General features: G+C 43.2%; 1 protein-coding gene across 2 annotated transcripts in view; it reads left to right on the top strand.

Moving 5' to 3' along the window:
* The first annotated feature begins 258 nt into the window (after positions 1-258).
* The window catches only part of SNAP25 (synaptosome associated protein 25), an 80,324-nt gene continuing 60,306 nt past the window's right edge, over positions 259-20,276 (top strand). Inside the window, exon 1 of one of the 2 annotated variants that reach the window (XM_067707489.1) lies at positions 259-418. The gene's annotated coding sequence lies outside the window, so the exon portion shown is untranslated. The remainder of the gene's footprint in view (positions 419-20,276) is intronic. The other variant, XM_067707487.1, reaches the window with a different exon arrangement.

Here is a 20,276-nt window from a genome sequence, read left to right as displayed (position 1 = left end):
AGATGACCAGTCGCGAGATAAATGAGTTTGCCCGTGACCGGGTATTAAATAGGAGTCATAAGAATCGTCCCGTTCTGGTGTTTATAAAAGACTAAAATACAAAGGTTTGCAGTACAGCGAACCGGGAGCTGAGTCAAGTGCTCGGCCCCTCGCGGCTCCTCCCCTCCCACCGCCCGCCCCCATCCTCCCTCCGCCCTCCCCTCAACACACTTCCTCCCCGCCTCTCCAGGAGAGGGCTATTAAAAGCTGCTGACGTCAAAAGGGACGGCCATCTTTGATGAGGGCAGAGCTCACGTTGCATTGAAGACGAAACCTCGAGGAGGTCAGGCGCTGTCTTTCCTTCCCTCCCAGCTCGGCGGCTCCTCCACACTTGGAACCTGCAGGGACCGGGCGAACACCACCCTCTGGAGAAGCCAAGGTAAGGAGCCCCCCTCCCCAGGTCGTGGTTCTGGCTCTAGATGGCTACATACCCAGAGGGGACCACAGCTGGGCAGACCAAGTGAGCTTGGGCAAATACAAGAATTTGTGCACCTAGGGTGCGGTATTCCGTGTGTGCGCGTCTGGCTAGACTCCCGCCTGGGGCTTTATAAAGTATTTTCGAGGTGAGCTGCTTGGGGAAGGGATGAATGGGAACAGTGCAGGTGGAGCGATGGGGAGGAAGTGCAAGAATACGTACGGAATAATAACTTACTCTCTTTAAACAGTAGTGGGACCTTCTGTCTCTTCCATTTTGCGATGCAGTTTTAAGAGATGTTTAGGCTGTGGGGTTTTGGTTTTGTTTTGTTTTTTTTTCTGTAGATCAAGAAAAACAAACCCTGTGGTTCTGACCCGATTATTAGGACTTGTCGTTAGGGCGCTATTATCTAGGGAAGAATTAGGGAGAAGGCAGGGTGTGGGCGCTGGGGAGGCGAAAGAAGGGGGAGTTCCCGCCCCGGGCAAGCTGAGCTGCAGCCGCCACAGCAGCCTCCATGCCCCACGGACTTGATATATGCCGCCTGCTCCACGTCAACTGCAGGCTGGCGGGAGGCGGGCGGGTAGTGCTGGGTGGGAGGGCTCTGCGGAAGGCTGGCGGGGGCGGGGGCTCGGGCTCGCCTCCGTACTGCGGCGGCCAGCGCTCAGCACCCTGGACAGCAATACCAAGGGACTGCGCTGGCGCCCGCGACCTTCCAGCACCGCGGATAGCGGTCCGGCCGCCCCGGCGCACCTACCTGCTGCAGAGATGCCTGGCCGGGGCTAGATGTTCCAGGGCTGCAGGCCAAATTGCTTCTCTGAGACTTAGGTCTCACGGAGACCCCCTAATAGAGCAGGTGTAGTAGGTTAAAAGAAAAAAAGAAAGGAAAAAAAAAATCCTGCCTACAGGACTCCTTTGGAAGCAATTACCAGCTCCCATCCTTAGCTCCTGCATAGCCTAAAAAAAAAAAAAAGTCTACTTGTGGAAATTTTCTGTGTTACCCTCTCCCCTCCCCGCCCCCCCCCCCTTTTTAGGTAAAAAACAAACACATTTTTAAAAATTTGCATTTATCCTCCAGTCAGAAATCAAGGGTTTTGTTTATTTCTTTCTTTTCTCTCTCTTTTTTTTTTTTTTAAAACACAGAACAGATCTGTCTGCAGATCCAGGGTGATCATGAATGAGGTATATATGAAGATGCCAACACAATCTGTTTATAGGAGCGATATATCTTTCTACATGTTTCTATTTGATAAAAAATGTAGGGGTAGTTGAACTAAGCAGAATCAACTTTAATAATCAATCCTTCTTCCTCTCTCCCATCCTTGTAATTAGGCATTGACACAAGCACATGCCCATAAAAATACATCTCTAAGAAATATTACAGGTCTTACAGGGTATAGATTTAACCTCTTTGGCCATAGTTTCAGAGTGAGGGGAAGTATTTCCTATGGACATTTGTTATCTCAGGATAGTTTCTGATTTTGACAACATTAAGACTGGCTTTCCTCAGGGGAATCTAACTGTGTCCTTCAGGGTGATGCAGATGAAAGGACCATGGTGTTAGGCTGAAACTGGACTCTGACCTAAAGATCTACTGCAATTTCCATTACAGCATTGCGGGATTTTGCTGAGGCAGTAATAAGTACTTTAACCATTTTCTACTCTGACGTTTGGAGCCTGTGAGTGAACAAAAATTATCACAGGGATATTCCCAGCTGTTTAATATAGATAAAATCAACATAAAATGACCAGGAACAAAACTGTGCTATTTGAGTAGTTGTTAAATAAGAGTAATAGCGTCATATGTAAGAATGTTTATACAGCACGTTAAAGAAATGCTATCATGATCCCCTGAAAAGCCTTAAAATAAGATCTTGGATTGGGTTTAGTTAGTCATTAACTCCAACCATTTATATATTAGAGGTGCTCCAATGCCGTGTCCACATAGAGAAGGTACTTTCATTCCCAGCTATTTATTTCCTAGTGTTTTTTAAGGATAACCATGTGGTTCCATATAAGTATATACAGATCTGTTGCTGGATATGGATGTAAAATTATTATTCAAGAGTATGTAACTGCATGGAAGAATTTTACAACTCTGCAATCTGCAGATGAAATAAATAACTGTGTTTCAGTGATAGGAGGAGGGGAGACAAGATGGGTAGGAGTCTTGAAAAATGCTTTGACTTCATGCTGCATGTCCAGACAGCTCTCTGCGTAGCTGCGACAAATGAAAAAGCCTAACACTGCTGGAATTATGTGCTTGGACATTAGTAATTACTGCTGGGTTTGTTTGTTAGTGGAAGACTGGGGTAGTGGGGGCAGAGGTAGAGGACTGCAGTGAAGCTGGCAAAGGGTACAAATCTGGGAGGAAGTGGTGATGTGCACAATTATGGAGCTAATAGCTTACTGAAAAGTTTAAAAAAATGTAATTGAAACATGAATTTAACATTTACATTATTGATAAGCTTCAGGAAAAATATCAAGAGATTTCCTATTTTAAGTTTTAAATTTTAACAATCCAGGGCAATATGGTGAGCAGAGGCAGGAGCAGATGGACACAGAGATGTGCCAGGAAACATTCACACAGACCCTCCAGTGGTACCTGCTTGTTTGCTCATTGGCATTTTCTGCTTTACCACCTTGGCATTCAGAATATGAAACAATTTGTAATCTTATTAACCTCTCCATGGTAAATCTCCCAAGAATTCACAATTTTATTTTTACTTCGTTAAACATGCACGACCACACATGCACAAACACAATACAAACTGCCTCTGAATTCGCTTATATAAAGACATTTCTAAACTCTAGGTGTTGACCCCAGAGTGATGGTTATCAACCAGAAGACTGATCTATCTGCCAGTAGCACCTCTTCTCATAGCAGCCAGCCTTCAACAGAGCATGTAGGTTTTGACGATTAGGAGAAATGAGAGATAATTTGAGAAAGAGGTTGACAAAGGAGACATGAAGGATAAAAATAGATAGCTCTGCTTTTTATATGATGCACTATGAATAAACTATTTTTCTCACATCATGGAACTACTTTACAATTCTATAAAGGTAAGGCAATTGGTGTTTTCAGCCTCAGTGCTAAATATATTTCTGCAGTGTCATCCCTTGTCAGCAGGGACCAACCTGATTGGAAGACATTCCTCAATCAGTGAGCACCAGATACATAAATGAACCCCACTGAGGATGTAAAACCTCATGCTTATATAGTCTTTGACCTCAATAAGTTTAACACCTAGTACTTTTTTTTCTTTCTTTTTTTTTTTTTTTGCGGTACGCTGGCCTCTCACTGTTGTGGCCTCTCCCGTTGTGGAGCACACAGGCTCCGGACACGCAGGCTCAGCGGCCATGGCTCACGGGCCCAGCCGCTCCACGGCATGTGGGATCTTCCTGGACTGGGGCACGAACCCGTGTCCCCTGCGTCGGCAGGCAGACTCTCAACCACTGCACCACCAGGGAAGCCCTAACATCTAGTACTCTTAATGAAAACAACAAACAATAAAAATTAATAATACCAGAAGGAAAGTGCAATAAAACAGTAGAAGAAAAATCATGAGGGAGTGTATAATTACTTGCCAAGTCAATGCGACCAAAAATAAGGAATGCAAATTCTGAGAAGGACAATATTTCAGTGGACTAGAATGATCCGAGACAGGAAGCAGGACCTGAGCTGGTTTGGGAGGTTGGAGAGAGGTGAGGGGACTCTGCTAAGTAAAAGTTATAGCATAGGCAGAACTACAAGTTAGGCAAGCCCAAGGTATGGTCAGCAAACCCTGAAAATGCCCATCCATTTGGGTGAAGTGGGACGCTTATAAAGGGGAATATGCTGGAACTGTGAGTTGGAGCCGCCTATGAAAGGCCTTGAATGCCACACTGAGGACTTAGTGCTTTATCCTCTAAAGTTGATTTCTGAGCAGAAGCTGATATAACAAAGTAACCATGTCTTTTTTAACATCTTGGAATTGCTATTGACTGAGTGGAATTAAATTTACATTCTTCCAGAAATAGAGGGGAGCAAACTGTTATCATAAAGGATGATTAATTAAAAAAATAGTAACCAGTCCTCATTTAGTCATCTATTAAGACCACCCTTCAGTATATACATGGGCTTCTAAGTCCTACCCAGAAGTTAATTGTAGGTTTCAATTTTTCGTTATTGACTAGAACAAATTATTCAAGATGAGTGCCTACCAAGAAGATTGAAAATCGGGTCAGGCGTCTGGGGATGAGAGGTGTCCAGCAGGTACACTTGAATAATAAACACGCAAACACTCTCTTGGGCCCTCTGAGTATTCTGCACTGTCAAATACACTGACTGGATAGATGAAAAAAGATGCCAGGTTTTCTGTTCATGTTTCAGGCAGCATGACACATAGAACCAGCTCCAAGTGGCTAAAACTGGGGGAAAAAAAAAGGAAGGAAGGAGGGAGGAAAGAAAGGAAGGAAGGAAGGAAGAAGAAAGAAAGAGAGAGAGAGAAAGAAAGAAGGAAAGAAAGAAAGGAAGGAAGGAAGGAAGAAAGGAAGGAAGGAAGGAAGGAAAAGATACTATGGTAAAATTTTGAAAAACTGAGGTGTGGTGGGCAGTATATCATATTTCTTTCCCTACCATCCTAGCAGCCTAGCTGACTTTTGCTGATTACCCTCACTCCAGCGCTTGCTTGAGGTCTGAACTATACCCATTTCATTTTTAATCTTGTGGTTACTACTCTCACAGCAGAGCTTCACAATTCCAAATTCTGACAGAACTGCTGAACTGAAAGAGTCAATGGCTTCATGTGGAGGACTAAATGGCAGTTGCAGACATAGATCTTGTTGCTATTTCAGTTCTCACTGTGAAGTGTCAAGGGACTATTCTCATCTGTTCTTCACCAAAACACTGGCAGGAGAGACATCCTTAGGGCAACTTGTTGATTTCTAAGCTGACTCCCTGGGGCAAAATTGGAGGTAGTGACGTTTGATGCTTTAGGAGGTCAGACTGGTGGTTATTAAACTGAGTGCAGAAGGCCTTCCAAGTTATTAAGTAGGAAGGAGGAGATATGACAGAGCATTGAGGAAGCAGGACATGATGAGTGGAGGAAGAGGTTTTAAAAAATTATTCTTACAAGAGGAAAGAGGCTTCAGAGAAATTTCCAGAGAACCCTGTCTGCACTCTGAACTCTTCAGAATTACTGTCATTGCTGTAATAATAGCTACTTGTTTCTACATAATTTTCTTCACAAGGATCTCAAAGCACTTCACCCAATATAAAAGTCCAAGCAGTTTCTGATTTCCAAGTGAATGATACAAACCAGAGTCATATATGATATTAGATAACATTTCATATATGATATTTAGGTAACATTTAGTAAGCCATAAATCTGATTTAGAACAGAGATACCCAAAGCAGTGATTAATCAGAATAGGTCTGTGGGAGAGAAGAGAGAACCACTAATTCTAAAAGTTTTTACCAGTACTAGCTCACTGAATCTTCATAACAATCCTATAATCAGGGTGCTATTATTATTTCCATTTTACAGATGAGGAAACTGAGGCAAAGAAAACCTAAATAACTTGCCTTACATCACAGAACAGAGCCAGGATTTAAATGTAATCAGTCTGACTCCAGGGTCTAAGCTCTTAACTATATACTCTGCTACCTCTTGCATCATCCACATTTTTCATACTGGCTAAATAAGGCACAGAGAATGTATATGATTTTTTTTTTTTTTTTTTTTTTTTTGCAATATCTTTTCCCTTTCAGTTGGACAGCTGAGCATGATGGCAAGGATGCTGATCAGGAGCCAGGAGACCTGGATCTAGCCCTGAAGCAATTGCTTGTCATTTTCTTTAAATAAGTCATTCAATCTCTATTGAACTCAGTTTCTTCATCTGCAGAATGACAGCAGAATTGAACTAATGTTTTCCAATATGCCATTCAGAAGTCAATGATATCAGTGGTGAAAACTCTAGGTAGTAAGTCTGACGCCAGTGACCTGGTGGTCTCAGATGGCACTGCCTTAATACTGCTTCAGTAACTGACCTGACTCCCTCCCTCATTGTAAGATTAATTATATCCACAGCACCCCCTTCAATCTCTCTCTGTTTTTCCCTCAGTAATTTCTTTGACATCATCTTTCTGAAGTCTTTCTGGTCAGACTTAAGAAATCCTGACTTTTTCCTCAAAGCCCTGATCTGAGTCATCACTGCTATGGGGATCTCCCCTCCTTCTCACTCAGATTTATTGCTGTCTGGAACAGACTATTTCTACAACCTGCCTAAACTTTTTATAATTCTTTTTTCAACCTAATTAACTGTTACAAAAAATTTCTTTCTAGGCCCCCTTTTGATCATGTCTTTATGTCTGACTTAAAGCAATTTATTAGCTGCTATTTCCTCATTCCTCTTTTTTCCTCTGCCTCTTAGAAAAGGGGAAACAGAAGCTTTTAAAGAGTCTGTGAGCTCTTAAGTACTTAAAAAGTAACATTTCCATATGATCTGAATTACATGATTTAAGTAGCCAGCTCAAAAACTAATAAAATTTGGAGGATGGAGAGGTGATGGTAAAATAACATTACAAAAAAGCTTCAAGGACAAGGGACTAGGAGAGGAGGAAGCTTTAAAGCCTATGAGATATAAATTTTGGAGGTTAGCAGTTGGCGGTACAATATTTATTAATTAAATTCACAAGTTCCAGAAAAGCCATGTTCTCCTTGTTGCTATAAACTCATTCTTGCTGCAGATTTCAGCATCTTTCCATCACAGTAAAGCATTGACAAGGGGAGTTGCTAACTGATTTTCTTACTGCTGACTCACAGAGGTTAGCTTCAGTAGTGATCAACTGATGAGAAGAACAAATCTGTATTCCCAAAAAGAGATGGGGTAAATCCTGTTTAAGGGTTAGCGCTTCCTTTTAAATGCCTAACAACCATTCTGGTGAAACTCAAAGTGAATTAACAATGCTCACACCGGATTGGTACTGAATGACAGCTGCGCTAGGTTTATGAACTGCTTTCTGTGGTCATGGAAAAATAAATTTGATCCTCTTAGCTTGTAAAAGAAGCTGAATTATGATCCCTGTGAAGGGAAAACTAAAAGAACTTACTTATCTTTTATTCTATTTGGGGGTTTTTGTTGTTGATTTGATTTGGTTCCTATTACCCAAAGATGGCTAATTCTCAGGTCTTAAGTTGAGACTGTTTGCACTTTCTGCTGACTCACCTCATTTTATACTTGAAGATGGTCCATTTTATACTTGAAGAGCAATGTTATTTTCCTGCTAGAATGGTAGGTCTGACAAAATGACCATCTGGTCCCTGCTTCCCCATCACTTCCTACATCCAAATGACCCTAGTTACAGATTTTGAACTTAGGAGATGACTTTTCATGCCTGCAGGCTTGAATGAGTGGTTTCTGTCCTTTACTGATGACAACATGTAAGAAAGTGGAAGCCTCTTAGGTGCCCCCTGAGGCTAGAGTCACCCTGTACTCCTGCCTCATTCCTATTCTAGAGAAATCTCTCAATTCAGCCCAGAGTCCTACAAGTTGAACAGAATTTCCTTCCATGGAAAATCTCAGACCAAACTGCTGATCACCTTTATTCATGTTTTGTACAATTTCATAGAATAGTGACTGACAAATTGCAAAACAGTATATTTCTTAAATTTCCCTGAAGTTAGTCTAAGGTTGGTCTGACAGCTAGTTACAGGTAAATCACACTGCAGCTTTTCTGTTGATAAACAGAAAGTAGAAGGAAATAAATGCCAGTAAGCCTGCTAGAAAGAACACTGGCAAATGATTTCAATATGCAGTAGTCCTGTAGAGTGATTTTTTTTTATTTTAATAGGAAAGTCCATTATAACTTCATGATAACACTAGAAATCAAGATAGTTTTCCTAATTTATGCCTGAGAAATTGTTGAATATATCTACTTTTTCCAGTTTCAAGATGACTATTCCTGTATTCCTCAAACATAAATCAGCTGTCCTTATGGCACTCTTCACTAATTAATTAATTCAACAAATATTTATTGAGCATCTGTCATGTGCCAGGAAAACATAGTACTGGTTACTGAAGATAGAGCAGTGAATAAAACATGAATGATTCTGCCCTCCGTGTATTTTGATGGGCATCCCTTTTTGAGGTATTATTTTAGAAGACATGTTTCACATAGAATCCCTTTTAGACTCTAAGACATTAACCCAACTTAGAAAAGAACTTGGCTGTCTGTCCAAATATGCAATTGACTAAAGGTTTCTACTGAGTGATCAGTGTCCATGGAAAGGTTGCTGTCATAAACAGAATGTAAATTAAGAACCAGCCTCAGCCATCAAGGAACTTAGTAAATATCTAAGATATGCCCTTGTATAAATTTGCCTCTATTTATGTGGCAGTATTGCTAAAATTTCCTTTCAGAACATGTTATATTCCAGTATCCCAGTCCCTCCCTATATAGACCATTCCCCACCACTCATGCGGAGAACGGGTCAAGCTTCAAGAAACATGGTATCTCCTAGGCTAGAAAACCTAGTCCCAACTATAAAATTCGTGAAGCAATGCAAGAACAGAATGACAGAGAAGCGGCAGCATCTTTTGGATGACAGTACCTCCCGAGCCAATCCACGTTCCTCCTCTGAAAACTCCCTATCATTAAACAAGTTTACAGATTCAGGATCAGATAGAAGAATGTATTAGTTTCCCAGCTCTTGCTTTTCAAAATTTACCTCTTCTTACCAAGGAGCAAAGCTCCCATTTATCACATTGCTTTGTAATTATGTACTTATGCATTTCTCTTCCTTAACAGAATATAAAAGTCTTTGAGAGCAAGGGCAATATCTTAACCATCTTTGAATCCTCAGTACCTATAACAGTTCCTGTCACACACCAGCTATACAGGAAAAGAATGGGTGAGTGGGGATACCAGCTACCCCTTTGCAGAGAAAAGAATTCTACCACTGTAAGTAATTCCTTCTTTAATTGGTCAGATGTTATGATCAGAACAACTTGGGAATACAGATTCACCCTAAATGTTGGAATAAAATTATGTCCCAAGGAAGCACTTTTGTTCATCCCAACTAGCTGCCAAACTTTGGCAAATAAGTTGTTTTTCTGACCTGCTGTTTTATCACCTGTGCATCAGGGGCTAAAATGCCAATGAAGGATCTGAAGAGTCTCGTGAAAAGCATTGCTAAAAACAGGTTTATATAAAGAAATGAAGAACCATTGCCTATGACCTATTTAGGTCAATTTCACACATAAAACAAAGCTGTTTAACGTATATAAAATAATGCAGTCAAAATTCTTTACTTTTCATTAATATGGAAAGAATATTTTTGATGCCCCTCTTCACATGTTCACTGAGACATATAGTCACCAGGGAAGTAGATTGGTGGCTTCAGCCATCTCTTGTCTTTGAGGCCACATATTTGCTGCTTCTCTGTTAGAATTGGTGGCATGGTGTATACAAGCTCTCCATGTTCGTTTGGCTTCCTAGAAAATGTCCTCCAAACACATCAATTTCTAACCTATCCTTTCAAACATCCAGTGTCCTCTTGCCTAGGAGAGAAAAATAAACTGAGGCATGATGTGGTAAATCAGTCCCATTTATCACTGAGAAAAAGCCATTACCAATGGAGCATTGAATGTTGCACTTTTCCCCCCAGTCCTTCTTATGAAACAACTTTAAAACCACTGGTCAGTTACTCTGTGCCCTCCATTCTCCAGCTGAGAATGGAGGCACCACTTGTTGACCATAAGAAAAAAGTAACTAACTTATTGAATGCCCATAGTATGCTGAGCTAGACCCTTGGCATACATTATCTCATTTAATTTCCATGGCAACCTTAAAAGCATTTGGAATTCTTGTCTCTGACTGCAAAGCCCATGTTTCTCCCCACCACCTCATGAATTTTCCCACGAGTCGCACACAGTCCGTTGAGATCTTCTAATAGAAAGTATGCTCCTGATATGTAGAACATGAGTCAGCAAAATCCAAACAACTCAGTCCTGCGGACTAAAAAGTCAGGTGAGATGTGGTGGTATGAACTACCTGGAGAAACTAAATATCCAGACAAACTCATGGGGCACTGGATTTATCACCTATGCATCAGGGGCTAAAATGCTAATGAAGAATTTAGAGTCAGAGGGCTGCATACTTGGCCCGTCTCTGCCACTTCAGTTGTATCACCCTGACCAACTTACCTAACTTGAACTGAGCTTCAGTTTTCATATCTGTACAAAGAAAGCAATAGCTGCCATGCATACGTCCTGTAGTTGCTATGTGACTCTGAGCTAATGCTTGTGAAGTATTGTTACCTCCACTTGGGAGAGAAGAATGAACTGTTGTTATCATGTTCCATTGTCTGCTGTTTGCCGTGCCAGATTTCCAGTGTTCTTATTGCAGGCCATATGCTTCTTTTCCTCTTTATAATGTGGATTTTGCTTAAAGAAGTAACAGGTCCTGCCATCATACTATTTTTTAGCTTGAGCAGCATGCATGATAAAATGGGAAAATGTGTCAACAGTCTTTGATTTTTTCTATTTGTGGGAGGGTTTTTAAAATACCTTTGAATTGCATCTCTGCTTTGGCTTTGTGACTTTCAGGATAACTTTGGAGATGAAGAAGCTCAGGTTATGCTTTAATGAAACACTGGTCCCCCTCTTGCTTAATGCATTGGGTGTTAGGGTCCTTGAGGAGTTAAAAAGAAATGATATGCAAAAATACCCTTCTTTAGCTTAAGAAAAATAATTCTGCTGTGAGCTATTTAGTCAACCGTTATTGAAGCTGCATCTGTTGGCTTCATTTTGTATTGAGTGTAATGTTTTTTGTCGGGGAGTGTTGGGTTCCTTAGTAAATACTGCATGTGTGTTTTTGTGTGTGCACACAATATATAGGCAGACAGGTGCAAACACAGACTCTTGCTTGCAGCCAGCTTTAGGTACAAGATTCCTACATGCATCACCTCATTGTCAAAACCTTTAGCTATATTCATATAAACCAATAAATATAAAATATATATAACAGAGCAAGTTATGTGAACTGCAAAATGTATGATCCTAGGTTGCATTCACAGAATGATTCCTGTCCAAAGTTGGAAAATGCTCCCAAAACAATTCTCTATGCAGCAATGACCTCAAATTTTGGGAGAATTCCTGCAAATCTAGGCTTACAGGACAAGAGAGCTTGCTGGGAAAGATTTTTGAAATCCACACTGTCTTTTGAGCACCTACTATGTTCTACTTGTTATATTACTGTCCATTGTAGCTAGTAGTATTATATTTAATTTCTACACAACCTCCTAAATAGTGAACATAATTTTCCACACTTGACTCAGAGAGGATACTGTTTGGTCAAGGTCCTACTAAGGTGCTAATTGCTGCCTCTCTCCACCTCCATGAACCAACTGATATATACGTTAGTGATGAAAATATCAGGATTTTTGTCAAAGCTTGATTGGGAGAAAATGGTTAGAACCAGCAGCCAGAATCAGACTAGTTCTACTTCTAGTCCTTCTCCAAGTCTAGACATGGAGAGCCACCAAAGGAGGAAGAGCTATGGAGATAAGTGTAGTCAGGCACAGCTAGAATACCTTAGGTCCTGCCCCTACTCCCCCACTCACCCCTTCCAAGGCGCAGAAGATTTGCAGCTTGGAGGAGCAGAAAATGCAACCTTGCTATGAGCAAGAAAAAGAAAAAGCCAAGTGGAGGACTGAGGTATGCGTGCTTACTGCCCATTTCCCATCTCACAGAGCACTTAAGCTGGGGGTTAGAAGGGCAAATAAAGAAAGGGGTGGAAGGGATGGTGGAAACCATCTTCCTAATACTAATCTTCCCAAAGAGTGAAGGTTCCTATTTTAAGGGACAAGGGAGGAATTAATGAGTCTGAGAGGCAGAGAATGGATCCTCCTTCCACACAGCTAATAAAAGAGGGAACTTGAGTTTGAATTTAAGATCCCAAGTGCAATATTACTGACCCTTCAGAATCAGTGGCTCCTTACTCTAGGACATTGGTTCTCAAACTGTGATCTTTGGACCAGCAGCATCAGCATCACCCAAGAGTTTGTTAGAAATGCAATTCTCAGGCCCCACACCATCCTACTGTCTGAAACTCTAGGGATGGGGGAAGAGTTTTCTGTTTCCATCACCTCCAGGTGATTCTGATGCATGCTCAAGTTTGAGAACCAATATCCTAGAGATCTTTAGTAGCTCCTTCAAGTGTTCACATTGATCTTGAACTGGTCTGATGAGGATGAGGTGTTTCCCCTCTTCTCTGCTTTACAAAGGCTGTGACTAGGTATTTAGAGAGAGAAGTGCTGTCCTGGGGCACTGGATAGAAGTCTCCACTCACTCTTCTGACCTAGTTATAAGGATGCTATTGTCCATCAGAATGAGTTTGAAGGATGAGGAAGACTAGTGTCCACAGAATGAAGACGGGGGTTGTGTGTGGGGGCCATAGGGCTCTTTGTTATCTTTTTTCCCCTGCAACAATGACTCAATCTCTGGCTCCCAGAATCTTGCTCCCAAAAGTTAACAAAGTATAAAATCTCACCAAATGACAGGATAGTCCCTTCTTTCTGCAGTCCGAGCCTGCAACCTCTGAAGGACACCAGAGAGAAAATGGTACCCACTGTGCAAAGGATAAAGCAGTTCCCATTGCTTTTGCTTTGGGCTCCTCAATAAACTGCCACAGGTGCAAGAAGGGGCCTGACCCTTTCCCACTCATCCTGCAATCTTTTGTTTTCTGCTCTGGATCAGAGCACCAATTGCCCTTGGGGAAAAGATCCTGATGGCTCACATCACCCTTCTTTTTAGCACTCATCTTACATAGAATTATAGATTTGGGTTGCTAGGGCAGAACATACAAATTAGCACTTTTTAGAAAATGACAAATGACTAGGCCCAGAGATAAATTGCTTACCAAAGTCACAGTGTGAGCATTACAGCCTGGGCTCCTGACTCACAGTTCAGTGCTCTTTTATTGCATTGTGCTTTCTTGCCACTTCTGCCTCATCTTTTCCAAATTTTCTTTCCAGCACAGGCCCACAGCCTGCTCAGGAAATCTCTCAGTCTGCTGTTCCCCTCAGAGGTCTCCAGCCTCAAATGGTAACCCAACATTTATAAAAGCATTTTAGGAACATTCTCATGATTCTGAGCTGCCAGGTAGAGCATCCTGAAATGATTGGCTATATTGCTTATGTCTATTTGGGTTTTGCACATGACAGAAAAACCCAAATATAAGTGATTTAGGCAAAAATGGAGATGTTTGATTGCTCAAAGAACCTGAGTAAATGTTAAACAGTCAAACCATGGGAAGGGCAGAGAGGTTGCTGGAATTCAGGAACAACTCAGGGTTGAGTCGAGTTGAGTCAAGCACCACCAAGGCTCTCGTGCTGCCTCCTCCCTGTGCTTCTTTCTATACACTGACTTCATTTTCTCTTGTTAAAAAGTCATTTCCTCCCTCTATATATCAGAAACATGGACACCTAATTTGTACTCCTTGCACATCCACTATAGAAAAGGGACTGCCATTTTCTGTACCCCATGTTAAAAAATCTCAGGGAAAGGCTCTGATTGGTCCAGCTTGGGCCAGGTGCCAAGCTTACACCAATGAATTGAATGAATGCCAAGCTCCACACCAATGGTGTGGAGCATCACGGAACAGTATGTCTTATGTGCTGGAGCCACACAGTTCCGTTGGGGGAAGAACCAGGTTCAAGGTTGACATAATAAGCCATATTATGTGTCCTATGTACACAGACAATTTTTATCAGGTCACTTACCAAACACTTGCATTTGTTTAAAGATATTTTTTTGGGTTTTTTTTACAAGTTGTTTCTCCAATGTGATCTAATTTTTTAACTTCATGACAGCTCTGGAAAGGAAGATGATTTTTTAAAAAGTAACCATTTTGTGGATATACAAACTGAGGCCTAAGAAATTTGATTGCCCTGGAAAACATCACCTACCTACTTAAGTTGATGGCAGAGCCAGCTCAGAGGATGAAGATTGAACAGATGTTCAGTTTTGCTCCTAATCCGTGGATGACAAGCTAATGACCCCTAGGCTTAATACTATCCACAAACTTGTTTCATTTGGCCAATGCTGAGTTTGCAAACATCTTAAATCTGAATGACTTAAGGCAGAGTATTTCTTCTCCAATTTGCCACAGAGCCTAACACCACTTGTCTTCATATACCTGCTTCAGTCCATACATCTGTATTATCTTCCCAACACCTGTAGGCATTTGAGTTTGTTTCCACTGCTTACCAAAGTTGTGGCATTCTTGGTGGTTCTGTGATCCTGCCAGAATCAGATACAGCTAGAAGTTTCCTGGGTTATCTTGTCACAACTGTTCCTAGTCTTCTTAAGTTATGTCAGTATTTGGAGACAAGATTGGTTGCCTTAAATAGACCAACCAAGTTTCGGGGTATTTTTCTTATTTTAATCTGAATAGAGTTAGCTTTTTTGTTCTTCCCACTGACCCTCCTGGCAGTCTGAGGAAGCCTTTGGATCCCTTTGCAGAGTGGTATTTTTTAATGTATAAAATAAAATACAAAGGATTTAATAGGAAACCAATTATATTAAAGTATAGTTATAAAAATATTTAAATTGTGGATAGCAATATATAATCTTTTAAAAATTAAGCATTAAATAATATTTGGTCCAATAACTACCATAATTTCAAAGTGGTGCTGAGAATATGATATTCTGAGATATTTGCAACAGCTATAAAGTGATATGAAAACATCCTGAGATTTCTACTGGTGGCTCATCAGGGTTTGAGCTCTCTTCCCGCCCCCTCAGTGGTGGCGTAGTGGGGTGAAGTCGATGAAGTGGAGGGAGGGGTGTGTCTTCATGTCATTCAGGTGCCAGTGACAGCTGGGAGACCCTGGAACAGTTGGTCTTTGTTAGGTAACAATTTACCCTAAAACTTAGCGGCTTGAAACAACTATTTCTTACCGCTTATGGGTCTGTGGGTGACCTAGGCGGTTCTTTATTCAGCTGGTCGATTGGCTGGAGTCTTGTTGGTCCACGACATCCTCACTTTCATGAGTGACGGTTGGTGCTGGCTCTTGGCTGGGGCAATAGGGGTGACTAGACCACATACCATTCAAAAACAGCACAAGAGGGCAAGCCACCAGGTGTAGGCACTTCTCAAGTCTGGTGAGGCCACATTTGCTATTGTCCCATTGGCCAAAGTAAGTCACGTGGCCAAGTACAGAATCAGTGTGGGAGGGGCACCCCCAGATTATGGATACTGAGAGGGGAATTATTACAGCCATTTTTGTAAAAATATCTACCACAGCCCCCCAGTCTTGGGAGCGTAAGTCACAGAAAGCCCGTCCATCTGCCATAGGCTGGCTCTAGGCTCTACCTGTCCATCCTGGGCCTGCATAACTTCCACTACATTCCACAAAGCAGGAAACCTGAGCATGCGTTATTATTACCCTGCCACTGTCAGCCTTCCAATTCCTTCCTCAGCCAGATTTGGAGCCCTTGGACTTAAGTTTTGGATATCCTTGGGTCAAGAGGGCACCTGGAACACCTTGCTGCATCTCTCCAAGGCACCTAAGCAGTCACAGACCCAGATGTCTGGTAAATTCAGGGAAAGTCAAAGGGAAAATTTTCTGCTCCGAACTTTGAGGATGAGTAAGACTTTCTGGGCTCAAACTGGAAAAAAATATCAGTTTCCTACTGTTTTGTGATGATTTTTCTTTATCTGAAATTTCACTTGAGCTTGTCTCGGCAAAAGCAGTTGTATTTGAAGTTTTTTTTCTGTCCTTCCAGAAGTCCCTCCTGTTTAAGAAAACCCTGATTTCTCCTATAATTTCAAGATCTCCCCGTAATGTTAGAAACAATCCTCAGCCAACCCTTTATCCAAAGAGTGCTTTGGAAATGGGAACCCGAGGGATGAGACAGTGGAAAAAACCCTGAAGCCTTTTCAGCTGTGCTGCTGCGTCACGGAAACAAACCAGGCACCTGCATCGGGGCCTCACAGCAGACCCACGAGAGCCTTCATCTTAACTCTTCCATAGATTAGCAGACAACGCCCGGCTCACCCAGCTATCTAGTCAGGCACTCTCAAAGACCATTCTGAGACCTGGCTGTTCATTTTCTCAAATCACTTCAGATATCAGATGGCAGACTCCTAGGATCACACCCTGGGCAGAAGAGCTGTCCACTTGTTCAATCCTCTGCCGGCTTCAGGTTACTGAAACCCCAAAGCAAAAAAACAAAAGAAACTAAAAATGTAAAGCCTTCAAAATTCTTTAATCGGAATGCTCTCTTAAGTTGGGTCCTCCCAGAAGCAGACCCTGAGAGAAGGATGTGGTGCACATACTTTATTTGGGAGATAATCCTAGGAAGCAGTGATCAGTGAGCAGGGGAGCTAGATGGGGTGGGAAAGAAGCAAATACAGGGGACATCAGAGTGCAGGGTATCACCTGCTGGGGTTCAGTCCTGCTAGGACCTCTCTCAGAGGGAGTACACAATATGCCTGAATTACCCCACCTGAAGGGCAAGGAATTTAGGGTATTTATGTACCAACTCCCATCCTTCAGTGGCTAAGGGCTCTTCCCAGGAGTGTAAACTTGCACCCAGCCCAGTAAGAGGCTAAGCCTACTCCTGAGACTGGAGAAATCCCCAAGGCACCGAGTCATAGATGCTTGTCATAGAGGCTCTCAGACTATACAGGAGAGGTGAGTACCAAGGTGATACAGGTGGAGCATCAAGAATGGCTGCTACGATTTTGCAACTTGTCATCTCCAGACACCCCAAGCATCAAAACAGCTGTCTCCAGCTTTGGCACATTGATATTTCAGCCCTTCATTTATTCAACATGTATTCACTGGGCTCCAGCTGGGTACCATTTATTCAGCACCCGTCTGCTAGGCATTAAGCTAAGGTTTTTGCATACATCATCTCATTTGATTCCCATAACAACCTACAAGGTATTATTTGTTTCATTTTACAGCTGAGAAAACTGAGATTCAGTGAGTAATTTAAGGTAAGTAAAATTACCTTAGTCCCTCAGCTTGAAAATGACAGAGCTAAGATTCTAATCCAGGTCCATTTTCAAGTCTAAGCTCCACTCACTGTAACCCCAGCCCAGTTCTCAAGTTGCCTCTAGTGAGTTAACTCCTGTTCCTTCAGTGTTGCAAACCCTCTCTAAGGATAGTGGACTGTCCCTCACATCCTCCAGGCCCCCCTTACCCTGAGCCCTGTGACCGCTTTTTCCGAGCTCACTACATCTTTGAATCTCCGGATCCTTAAACACCTTCAGCTCACACCCACCCATGATCTGTGCTCCTCCAACCAGTATCTGTCCGGGGTTTTGGCAGGTCCTGCTACTTCCGGTTTCCTACTAAAGGAATCGGAGAATCATCTCTTTGTGGCATCTTGTGATTTTAAGGCTGATTTCACCCATGAGCCCCAAGCAAACAGGATCAAATGGTTTGTTTTTAAGCATCAGACAAAAATGTAAGTCCCACTTTACCGTTGTTAATATTTTAAAAATAAAATGGCGTGGGGTGAGGAACAGGAGAGGGAATAATTAATTCCAGCCTGCCAGCAGGGGAGTGGGAAGGAGTCAGCAGCTCCTGCAGTCCCAGGGAGTATACCACAGCAGTCAACACAGAACTTCAGCCTCCAGATGGCAAAAAAATATAAAGGGGAGCATGTGGGGTGCAAAACGCTGCTGCACAGCTCCATTTTAGAGCCATTATATCGGACTTCATGGGAACCCTGCTACCACTTTGAAAAACATTATCGATAGAGCGTCAGTGCCAGTATGAACTCTGCTGCTCTGGAGTCAGTACTGGTGAGTGGCAGAAACTCTCCACCCCTCATGGGACAAAAACAAATTAAAGTTGGACTTGAAAGAACCAAAACAAGAGGTCTTTGATGGAAAATGCCCTGGTATAGATCAGTGAGTGTAAATTTCACGCCATGGGTCCAAAGAGGCCATTTAAATGGTACAATCCAAAGTGCTTTAATGGAGAATGAAGGTTAGAGTGCCTTGGGTCATTCACACCTAGTTTTGAATCCCATCTTAGATCCCAGCTCTGGGGCCTTTTGAACCACTCAATGTGCCATGCCACCCCTGTGCCACCAGGGGTGGTATTACATTGTAGAATCATGGAATGTTGAGCTGTAAGAAATGTTGCGAAGCCTTCAACTCAACCCCCTCACTCACAAGTAAGGACACTGTTGTGACTTTGTTATAACGCTTGCTAAGTGGAACCTCCACACTACACTGCGATACCCGTGAGCCTTCCCTAAGCAGAGGAGTGGAGGGAGACAAGAGCAGGTAGAAGCCCTCTGACTTGGGGGAGGCAGCACCGGGAACCCACAGGGGCCTCTCTGGAACCCAGGTGTATTCCTTATTTATTGCTGTGAAACAATATTACCTCAAACTTAGTGGCTTAAAACATCTCACACATTCCATGGGTCAAGGGTCTGGGCACCCTGTGGCCGGGCTCTCTGCTCAGGGTCTCACAGCTGCCGTCCAGGGGTCAGCTGGGCTGCATCCTCATCTGGAGCCTGAGGTCCTCTTCCAAGCTCATTCGGGTTGTTGACAGATTCAGTTCTTGCATTGTAGGGCTGATTCCTGGCTCGCTGGTCGCCAGGAGCCATTCTCGGGTCCTTTTGCCACACAGCCCCCTTGCAGACCCTCTCACAGCATTGCAGGTTACTTCTTCGAGGCCAGCAGGAGAATTTCTTCAGGGAGGGCCAGCTCCCTGGTTTAAGAGCTTCTGCCTAATTAGGTCAGGCCCACCCCAGAAAATCTCCCTTTTGATGATCTTAAAATCAACTGATTGGGGACCTTAATTACACCTGCAGAATCACTTTACCCTTTTCCATTGAACATAAGCTAATCACAGAGTGACATCCTGTCCTATTCACAAATGCCCACACTCAGTGAGAGGAGATTACACACAGAGCTATGTGGGAACCTTGAGAGCTGTCTTAGAGTTCTGACCCCCACCCTGGGGTAAAGGTCAGTTCTGCTGCCTGCAGCCATCTACAGGCTCCTACCCTAGAGGACACCTGGATCCACATCGCAGTCAGCGGCCTCCCAAATGACCCTTTCTCAGCAGCCAGCGCTCGCTCTGAACTGGATAATTTGGTTGTTTGCAGACCTGCCTGCCAGCCTGAGTTGGGGCCCGCGTGCACTTTTCTGACCTTGATTGCCTCAATCCACAGTCATTGTTCCAGAAGAGGCAAGGCCCTCAGAGCCCTGGAAGAGCAGGCAGGGGCCTCTAGAGGAGTCGACTTGCAGAGTTTGCCATTAGCAACCCTGGAGACTGATGCAAATGACTTCATTCGCTCTGTGGAGCCAGCAATCACTGTGGGCACTGGGGGTCCTTGACATGAGCTACGGATACGCCTCTGTGAAGCAGCTGCTGGGGGTAATGGGGATGCCCTGCGGCCTCTCTGAGCTTCCATGGAGCTGAGCAAGAAATCTAGGGCAGCCCACCCTGCTCAAGAGAGGCCAGTGTGGACTGTAGGGCATGCTGAGTCCTGCCAAAGCTGGGCTTCCCTGAACCAGAAAGAGCAGCGAGGACTTGGCCAGAAAGACAGGGATTGGGACAGACCTCGAGGGGGCATGCTGGCAGAGGGGTGCCATTGTGGGGCAAGGGTGGTCTCTTTGTTCTATGATTTATAGGCAGCCTGGCAAAGCCTCCTGGGCCTCCGAGGTCATCAGTGGGTTCAGATCCTCGTGCTGTGGCGTTGGAGTTCAAAGCACCGTCGACTCTCCCTCCCTCCCTCCTTCTGTCGCCCCCATGTATTTACTGAGCATCTATTACATGCCTAGTGCTGCTCTAGGCACTGGGGA

Source organism: Pseudorca crassidens, chromosome 15, assembly GCF_039906515.1.
Source record: "Pseudorca crassidens isolate mPseCra1 chromosome 15, mPseCra1.hap1, whole genome shotgun sequence".
In the NCBI taxonomy this organism is placed as follows: Eukaryota; Metazoa; Chordata; class Mammalia; order Artiodactyla; family Delphinidae; genus Pseudorca; species Pseudorca crassidens.
Note: the sequence above shows the minus strand (reverse complement) of the source record. Positions and strands in the feature narration are given on the sequence as shown.